Genomic DNA, 11,364 nt, shown 5'->3' with positions numbered 1-11,364 from the left:
TATTATATATATATATATATATTTATATATATATATAAAACATAAAAGCAATAAAATTGATACAAAATTTTCACTTTAAAACGAATACCATTAACATTGTGATGATAATAGCATTAGGAAACTAGTATTTATGTATTATTATTATACTATAAATAAATAGTTTTTTAATTCATTTTATAAAATGGAGACTGACAACTGATAATTAATAGAAATAAATACAAATTATAAAAATCATCTAAACTTCATTTATTATTTCTAAATACTATATTAATGTTAGTCTACAAAGTTAAAATCAATTTAGAGCATTGTTATTTGTTCTTTTGCGATTCGCACTTCCACTTCTGTCTCTCAAATTTATAAAATAGGTGGTCAAAGCTTGCTCAATAGGTAGGTTCTCAGCACAACAATGCTTTTTTCTTACACTTTCTAAAGAGAAATATGGCAAATTGATTACTTATTTTACCTAAATCATAGGGTCATCTATGCATAATGATGTCAGATGATGACCCGGTTTATTGAACACCTTCACCCTTTATCAAACTCAGTCAATTTTTTTGCCATCTCCCATTGAAAATGATGTCAGTTTTTGTAATCATATTATGATGGTATATCTGAATTGTTAATATAATATAAAAAATGCATATACCATCAATTTTTTTCTGGTTCAATTATACATTTATTCTCAACTGTACTAAAAGTAAAAAAAAACGAACATAAATTGTTCTTTCAGATAAGCAAGCTAATTTCTGAATTTAAATTGTTTTTCCTATGATCCTCTACAGTTTTAAGCAACAAAAGCAAAAAGTTTTTAGACCACATCGTTGGTGTAAATACCTCTAAAACCTGCTCATAGCTAGCATAAATTGTTTTACTTTTTTTTTTAATAAAATATTTTGCTTTTTTTTTTAATTCAATTTTTTAATTGACATTATTTTGGTCTCAACATCCCCTCCCCATTGTCAATTATTGTTAAACTCACACTGCCCCTCTATCTACTGGCATCATTTATGGATGATCCCATTAGCCTAAATACTATATATATATATATATATATATATATATATATATATATATATATATATATATATATATATATATATATATATATATATATATATATATATACATATATATATATATATATATATTTACATATATTTATATATATATTTACATATATATATATATTTATATTATTTTTATATATATATATATATGTATTATTTTTACTTTATTTACAACGCCATTTGATATACAACAAACCCTTACAAAGCTTACAATAATTCAGTTAAAATTCAATCTGAGTTATTGAAACGTAATAAATTTAACATCAATAGAAAAGTAAAGCTGTCATTATTTAAAATATAAAGGGTGTTATCAAAATATGTTGAAAATAAAATAAAGTTACTAATAAAATCAAGTTCAACAATGATAAATATTCTTACTGTAGTAAGAATTAGTACTAGTTAACAAATTTGAACAAATAAATATAAAATAGTGAAAAAACAATGAACAAATAAGAACTTGAACTTGAACTAAATCTTGAATTTGTATTAATTGGTACTAATTTGTTCAAGCATAACCTTAAAAAATAAGTTTATATAATAAATTTTATGTATAGCTAGTTATACTTATAGTTAACTATCAGGAGTTATATGTATAACTGCATGCATTTTAAAGCATTTTATTTAATTTATATATTACTTTAGATCGTATTACTTTTAATACTGGACCCAGAGACTTTTTTCCAAATTACACTGTGGTACTCCAGGTTAAAAATTGAAAAGTTTCTGTAAATATCCTGTTTTTGTTCCTCAATGTACTTCGTAAGTCCCTTAAGTTTTATGAACCTTATTATATATAAAGTTAAAAGTTTTGAAGCCTAAAAAAAGTTACAGAAACCTCCCTATCTCCCCCCTATTTTAATTTTTTTTTTTAATAAAGAAAATTTGACTTTAAACCAGCATTTCTTTGTGGGACACTGCAGTGTCCCATGCATGCATGCTTGGTTTTTGACAACATTTACACTTGCATCAGTCAATTGCTTGCAGATAATATACTCAAGAACTATATTCAAATATCATATGAACATGTTAGAGAATGTTCATATGATATTTGAACATCACAAACTTAATAATATTGTTATGATATGTTATATAAATAATACCATAATAGATTATGATATGAAAATAAGATAGGATATGAAGGTAATGATCAAAGAATAAATTTACTTATAGAGATTTAGATGTTTGTTTATTAGTTTCAGAATATTATATTATGTGTGACCGCGGCCTTCTATAATAACAGGCCTTGACATTGCACAACAAAGTTGTTAAACTGAAGGCCAATTCCTAATACTGTGTTTACATTTTCATCTTTTAACATTAGACGAAAGTTTGTGTTCACACTTTTTTAATAAATCTTTAAAATTTGATTGGTTTATAAATTAGATAGCGCAACTTCAAGACGATAACGTTGTAAGGTTCAAGGCGTTAACATTGTAAGGTAATAATATTGTCAAACTAACGATAAGTTTTTTTAATAATTGAAATGCCTTAAAAATGCCTTTAAAATGCTGTGTATCTCTTTGCAAGTCGAACTATTTCAACTACAACAAAAATATCAATTTATACAACTACAACTACAATATCAATTGCAACTACAACAAAAATATTAATACTCAACTACAACAAAAATATCAATTTATAAATTTCCGAAGAATCTAGAGGAGAGAAAAAGATGTAGTAAGGCTATCCCAAGAACTGGTTTTATTGTTACAGACTATACAGCAGTATGTCAACTGCATTGGCCAAATGAAGAACCTTTTGAAAGCAAATATGGGAAGCAACGACCTTTAAACCCACCATCTGTTTTTAAAAATGTTCCGCCTAGTTGTTAAGCCACACCAGCAAGTAAAGTTAGAAAAACTGTAACTTCAAGCGGTTTTCGAAGCATTTTACCAGATAAGTTTAATGATTTTCTAAAAGAGGATGAACTTACATTTAACGATATTCAATCTTTGTTAAGTGATAATAACGATGTTATTGTTTTCCAGCTTAATAAAAAAGTTTACACATACAATCAAAAATGTACAAACTTGGTGTACCATTATTTATTTTAGTAATTTTCAATGATTATTTATTTGTAGCTAACCATAATGGCACAACTTGTAATATTTCATCTTTAGCTGTAAACAAATTAAAGTTAATAAAAACAAAATCATCTTTATTTGAAGCAGTTAGATTTTTAAAAATAAAGAAAGTTCGCTTCAGTCAAATATTCTATTCGAACACCTTAATGCTATGAGAAAAGTTAATGTTGGTGAAGTTTTATATACTTCAGATATTATATGTAGAGCATATGAGTATTTTGTTATGCGACGAAGTTTATATGATTGTTTGTGTATTGACTACAAGTTACCAAGTATATATATATATATATATATATATATATATATATATATATATATATATATATATATATATATATATATATATATATATATATATATATATATATATATATTTATTTATATATATAAATATATATTTATGTTTATATATATTTGTATTTAAATTTTTTTTTTTTTTTTTAAATATTTGAAGAAAGTTATAAGATACTAAAAACCTTGGTATTATACAAGCCGAAGCGATTTAATTAATTCAATCGACAAAAACGGCGTGTAAATCGCAAAAGAAAAAATATTTTTAATATTCATTTTGGATGTTTGATTAATAGCATTTATTTTGAAATAAATTCATTTTGCAACACGTTTTTTAATTTTATAAAATTTCGTCATAATAGTTTAAGGTAAATCCCACATACCGAATGGGATAAAGTAGCAAATACCAGATTAAGTTAAGTCTCTCTGAAAGCTTCGATGATTAATTTTAAATTACTATTTAAGTAATTTTTAAATTAAAAGAATTTTAAAAATTATTATAGAAGCATTCGGACTTTCGTTTGTCTAGTATTGACTACTTTTATACTATTTGGATTAAAATATGTGGCATTTAAGATCTATAACATGTAGTATATTCCACCTATATCCCATGTAGGATTTACCACATAAAACCCATGTGGGATTTGCCATATGAAACCCACATGGGACAAAATAATAATCCCCATATGGGTTACATATGGTAAAAACCCACGCGTATCCCATATGGGATTTACCATATGGAATCCATGTGGGATTTACCATATGAAACCCACATGGGACAAAATATTAATCCCCACATGGGTTACATATGGAAAAAATCCACGCGTATCCCATGTGCGCTTTTTCACTGGGGAAGCAGAACATGTATGCAATATTAATCATGTTAAGTCATCTAAAGCTATGGAGGGAGCTGGTGCTGTTAAAATCTTTGAACGTTCTGTGGAAAAGAACAACTTAATTTACAGAAAATACTTAGGAGATGGAGATTCTTTGTCTTTTAAAGATTTCATAGCAGCGAACCTCTATAAAGGCTTTGGTATAACACTTCTCAAATTGGAATGTATTGGGCATGTTAGATGCGCTTAGGTACTCGTCTTAGAAATCTTATGAAATCACACCCAGTGAAAAAACGCACATGGGATACGTGTGGATTTTTTCCACATGTAACCCATGAGGGGATTTTTATTTTGTCCCATGTGGGTTTCATATGGTAAATCCCACATGGATTCCATATGGTAAATCCCATATGGGATACGCGTGGGTTTTTACCATATGTAACCCATATGGGGATTATTATTTTGTCCCATGTGGGTTTTATATGGAAATCCCACATGGGTTTTATGTGGTAAATCCTACATGGGATATAGGTGAAAAATACTACATGTTATAGATCTTAAATGCCACATATTTTAATCCAAATGGTATAAAAGTAGTCAATACTAGACAAATGAAAGTCCGAATGCTTCTATGATAGTTTTTAAAATTCTTTTAATTTAAAAATTACTTAAATAGTAATTTAAAATTAATCATCGAAGCTTTCAGGGAGGCTTAACTTAATCTGGTATTTACTACTTTATCCCATTTGGTATTCAAAACGTGTAGCATTTTTGATCTTTTACATGTGATGTTTTCCACCTATAACCTGTGGGATTTACCTTAAACTATTATGACGAAATTTTATAAAATTAAAAAACGTGTTGCAAAATGAATTTATTTAAAAATAAATGCTATTAATCAATACATCCAAAACGAATATTAAAAATATTATTTTTTCTTTTGCGATTTACACGCCGTTTTTTGTCAATTGAATTAATTAAATCGCTTCGGCTTGTATAATACCAAGGTTTTTAGTATCTTCTAACTTTCTTCAAACATTTTCTAAAAAAAAAAAATATAAATACAAATATATATAAATATAAATATATATATATAAATATATATATATATATATAAATATATATATATATTTATATATATATATATATATATATATATATATATATATATATATATATATATATATATATATATATATATATATATATATAAGAGAGAGAGAGAGGAGAGAGAGAGAGGAGAGAGAGATTGAGAGAGAGAGAGAGAGAGAGAGAGAGAGAGAGAGAGAGAGAGAGAGAGAGACAGCGAGAGTGAGAGAGAGAGAGAGACAGAGAGAGAGAGAGACAGAGAGAGTCTGAGAGAGAGAGAGAGAGAGAGAGAGAGAGAGAGAGCAATTTTAATAAGGAACCTTATTAGTCGAGCAATTTTAATTATTAGCCAGTTTGAAGTCATTAATGACTACAATATTTCACAAATAATTATTTCCTAATTTATTACTTACAATGACTAACGTATTATGCGTAATTGAACACATATTATGCGTAATGAGCTTGAACCCATGAGGAGAATCCTGAAAAAAAGTGATCAATTAGGATAAGTAGTTAAACAAAAAAACAAAAACAAAAATGTAAAAACCTACTTTTTCAATGATGTAGACTTCTATAATAACAGGCCTTGACATCGCGCAAAATGCCGTAAAAACTGAAGGCCGATTAAACTTTCACTTTTACTTATATTGATATATTTTTATATTAGGTAGGGTGTAATGGCAGTCTATGTTTTCTAATAATAATCTCTAGTAAAAACGGAAATATAAAAAGAAAACCATAAAATTGTTAAAAGATAATCATGCTTTTCGTATTTCAAATTTCATTAAGAATATTTATGTAATATTAAATAGTATCAATAACAAGCAGAACCATAACAAAGTATATATCTATATATTAGAAAGATAACTGTATTTTTAATTTTTTTTGCTAAAAATGGTAACAATAAAAATCACCAACAATAAAAAACACCAACAAAAGTCGATTCAAGAAAAAAAAAAGTTTTATCAATATATCTCAACAGGGTTAAAGTCCTTATACTTGGCAACTTGTAGTCAATACACAAACAATCATATAAACTTCGTCGCATTGCAAAATACTCATATGCTCTACATATAATATCTGAAGTATATAAAACTTCACCAACATTAACTTTTCTCATAGCATTAAGGTGTTCGAATAGAATATTTGACAGAAGCGAACTTTCTTTATTTTTTAAAAACCTAACTGCTTCAAATAAAGCTGATTTTGTTTTTATTAACTTTAATTTGTTTACAGCTAAATATGAAATATTACAAGTTGTGCCATTATGGTTAGCTACAAATAAATAATCATTGAAAATTACTAAAATAAATAATGGAACACCAAGATTTTACATTTTTGATTGTATGTACAAACTTTTTTTATTAAGCTGGAAAACAATAACATTGTTATTATCACTTAACAAAGATTAAAAATCGTCAAATATAAGTTCATCCTCTTTAAGAAAATCATTTAACTCATCTGGTAAAATGCTTCGAAAACCGATTGAAGTTACATTTTTTTTAACTTTACTTGCTTGTGTGGCTAAACAACTAGACGGAATATTTTAAAAACAGATGGTGGGTTTAAAGGTCATTGCTTCCCATATTTGCTTTCAAAAGGTGCTTCATTTGGCCAATGCAGTTGACATAATGCTATATAGTCTGTAACAATAAAACCAGTTCTTGGGATAGCTTTACTACATCTTTTTCTCTCATCTAGATTCTTCGGGAATTTATAAATTGATATTTTTGTCGTAGTTGAGAATTGATATTTTTGTTATAGTTGTAATTGATATTGTAGTTGTAGTTGTATAAATTGATATTTTTGTTGTAGTTGAGATAGTTCGACTTGCAAAGAGATACACAGCATTTTAAAGGCATTTTTAAGGCATTTTAATTATTAAAAAAACTTATCGTTAGTTTGACAATATTATTACCTTACAATGTTAACGCCTTGAACCTTACAACGTTATCGTCTTGATGTTGGGCTATCTAATTTATAAACCAATCACATTTTAGAGATTTATTAAAAAAGCGCGAACACAAACTTTCGTCTAATGTTAAAAGATGAAAATGTAAACAAAGTATTAGGAATTGGCCTTCAGTTTAACAACTTTGTTGCGCGATGTCAAGGCCTTTTATTATAGAAGGCCGCGGTCACACATAATATAATATTCTGAAACTAATAAACAAACATCTAAATCTCTATAAGTAAATTTATTCTTTGATCATTACCTTCATATCCTATCTTATTTTCATATCATAATCTATTATGGTATTATTTATATAACATATCACAACAATATTATTAAATTTGTGATGTTCAAATATCATATGAACATTCTCTAACATGTTCATATGATATTTGAATATAGTTCTTGAGTATATTATCTGCAAACAATTGACTGATGCAAGTTCTAATGTTGTCAAAAACCAAGCATGCATGCATGGGACACTGCAGTGTCCCACAAAGAAATGCAGGTTTGAAAGTCAAATTGTGTTTTATTAAAAAAAAAAATTAAAATAGGGGGAGATAGGGAGGTTTCGGAAACTTTTTTTATGCTCTGAAACTTTTAACTTTATATATAATAAGGTTCATAAAATTTAAGGGACTTACGAAGTACATTGAATGCATGCAGTTATACATATAACTCCTGATAGTTAACTATATGTATAACTAGTTATACATAAAATTTATTATATGAACTTATTTTTTAAGGTTATGCTTGAACAAATTAGAACTAATTAATTCAAATTCAAGATTTAGTTCAAGTTCAAGTTATTTGTTCATTGTTTTTTCACTATTTTATATTTATTTGTTCAAATTTGTTAACTAGTACTAATTCTTACTACAGTAAGAATATTTATCATTGTTGAACGTGATTTTATTAGTAACTTAATTTTACTATCAACATATTTTGACAACACTCTTTACATTTTAAATGATGACAGCTTTACTTTTCTATTGATATTAAATTTATTAAGTTTCAATAACTTAGATTGAATTTTAACTGAATTATTGTAAGCTTTGTAAGGGTTTGTTGTATCTCAGATGGTGTTGTAAATAAAGTAAAAATAATATATATATATATATATATATATATATATATATATATATATATATATATATATATATATATATATATATATATGTATATATATATATATATATATATATATATATATATATATATATATATATATATATATATATATATATATATATATATATATATATATATATATATATATATATATATAGTATTTAGGCTATGAGATCAGCCATAAATGATGCCAGTAGATAGAGGGGCAGTGTGAGTTTAACAATAATTGACAATGGGGAGGGGATGTTGAGACCAAAATAATGTCAATTAAAAAATTGAATTAAAAAAAAAAAGTAAAATATTTTATTTAAAAAAAAAGTAAAACAATTTATGCTAGCTATGAGCAGGTTTTAGAGGTATTTACACCAACAATGTGGTCTAAAAACTTCTTGCTTTTGTTGCTTAAAACTGTAGAGGATCATAGGAAAAACAATTTAAATTCAGAAATTAGCTTGCTTATCTGAAAGAACAATTTATGTTTTTGTTTTTTTACTTTTAGTACTGTTGAGAATAAATGTATAATTGAACCCAAAAAAAAATTGATTGTATATGCATTTTTTATATTATATTAACAATTCAGATATACCATCATAATACGATAACAAAAACTGACATCATTTTCAATGGGAGATGACAAAAAATTGACTGAGTTTGATAAAAGGTGAAGTTGTTCAATAAACCGGGTCATCATCTGACATCATTATGCATAGATGACCCTACGATTTAGGTAAAATAAGTAATCAATTTGCCTTATTTCTCTTTAAAAAGTGTAAGAAAAAAGCATTGTTATGCTGAGAACCTACCTATTGAGCAAGCTTTGACCACCTATTTTATAAATTTGAGAGACAGAAGTGGAAGTGCGAATCGCAAAAGAACTAATAACAATGCTCTAAATTGATTTTAACTTTGTAGACTATCATTAATATAGTATTTGGTAATAATAAATGAAGTTTAGATGATTTTTATAATTTGTATTTATTTCCATTAATTATCAGTTGTCAGTCTCCATTTTATAAAATGAATTAAAAAACTATTTATTTATAGTATAATAATAATACATAAATACTAGTTTCCTAATGCTATTATCATCACAATGTTAATGGTATTCGTTTTAAAGTGAAATTTTGTATCAATGTTATTGTTTTAATGTTATATTTATATATATATATATATATATATATATATATATATATATATAAATATATATATATATATATATATTTATGTATATATATATATATATATATATATATATATATATATATATATATATAAATATATATATATATATATATATATTTATGTATATATATATATATTATATATATATATATATATATATATATATATATATATATATATTATATATATATGTATATATATATTTATTATATATATATAAATATGTATATATATATATATATATATATATATATATATATATATATATATATATATATTATATATATATATATATTTATATATATATGTATATATATATTTATTATATATATATAAATATGTATATATATATATATATATATATATATATATATATATATATATATATATATATATATATATATTATTTTTACTTTATTTACAACACCATTTGATATAAAAACCCCTACAAAGCTTACAATAACTCAGTTAAAATTCAATCAGAGTTATTGAAACGTAATAAATTTAACATCAATAGAAAAGTAAAGCTGTCAGCATTTAAAGTATAAAGGGTGTTGTCAAAATATGTTGATAGTAAAATTAAGTTACTAATAAAATCACGTTCAACAATGATAAACATTCTTACTGTAGTAAAATATAGTACTAACTGATAAATTTGAACAAATAAATATAAAATTAACAAAAAACAATGAATAAATAAGAACATTAACTTGAACTTTAACTAAATCTTGAATTTGAATTAATTGGTACTAATTTGTTTAAGTATAACCTTAAAAAATAAGTTTTTATAACAAATTATATGTATAACTTGTTATACATATAGTTAACTATCAGGAGTTATATGTATAACTATATGCATTTTAAAGCATATTATTTTATTTAAACATTACTTAGATCATATTACTTTGAAAACTGGACCCAGAGGCTTTATTCTCAATAACACTGTGGTACTCCAGATTAAAAATTGAAAAGTTTCTGTAAATATCCTGTTTTTGTTCGTCAATGTAGTTCGTAAGTCCCTTAAGTCTTAAGGACCTTATTATATCTAAAGTTAAAAGTTTTGGAGCATAAAAAAAGTTACAGAAACCCATCTCCATCCTATTTTTTTCTTTTTTTAATAAAGAAAATTGGGAATTCTTTGACTTTCAAACCTGCATTTCTTGGTGGGACACTGCAGTGTTCCATGCATGCAAGATTGGTTTTTGACAACATTTCAACTTGCATCAGTTAATTGTTTGCAAATAATTTACTCAAGATCTATATTCAAATAACTATTATATTATCCTAATAATACGTCTATTTGCACAAATCTTAATCTTATTTCTATAAAGAAAGATAAAAATTATTCTTGGTACTTACATACTTGCTTGCCATTCTCTTTATTAATATAAAATATTTTCACACAATATTAACGTAACGCAATGCAATGTCGATTTAAATTTTTCTTATTAGTTTCCAGCTTTCAAATTAATTCCCATGCAAATCCCACAGGAAACCCACGTGGGATTTCCCATGTGTGTAAATACCATATGGTTCCCACATATAACCCATGTGGGATTACCCACATGGGTTTAAGGTGACAAATTTCCATACGGATACCACATGGGAAAATCCGTCCCACGTAAATCCCATCAATCCCACACGGAACCCACGCGGAACCCATGTGGGACGCGGTTTTATTTTTCACTGGGTATATATATACACACATATGGTTCCCACATGTAACCCAT

The 11,364-nt window shown here is 25.5% G+C and overlaps 1 long non-coding RNA gene across 1 annotated transcript; it reads right to left on the bottom strand.

The window, feature by feature from the left end:
- Positions 1-5,137: 5,137 nt before the first annotated feature.
- Positions 5,138-11,059, bottom strand: LOC136087515 (uncharacterized). Its single transcript, XR_010641842.1, has 3 exons — positions 10,994-11,059; positions 5,781-5,849; positions 5,138-5,320 (listed from the first exon to the last, which is right to left on the bottom strand). It is a non-coding gene; the product is annotated as an uncharacterized LOC136087515 (long non-coding RNA).
- Positions 11,060-11,364: the final 305 nt, after the last annotated feature.

This window comes from Hydra vulgaris, chromosome 11 (assembly GCF_038396675.1).
Source record: "Hydra vulgaris chromosome 11, alternate assembly HydraT2T_AEP".
Lineage (NCBI taxonomy): Eukaryota > Metazoa > Cnidaria > Hydrozoa > Anthoathecata > Hydridae > Hydra > Hydra vulgaris.
Note: the sequence above shows the minus strand (reverse complement) of the source record. Positions and strands in the feature narration are given on the sequence as shown.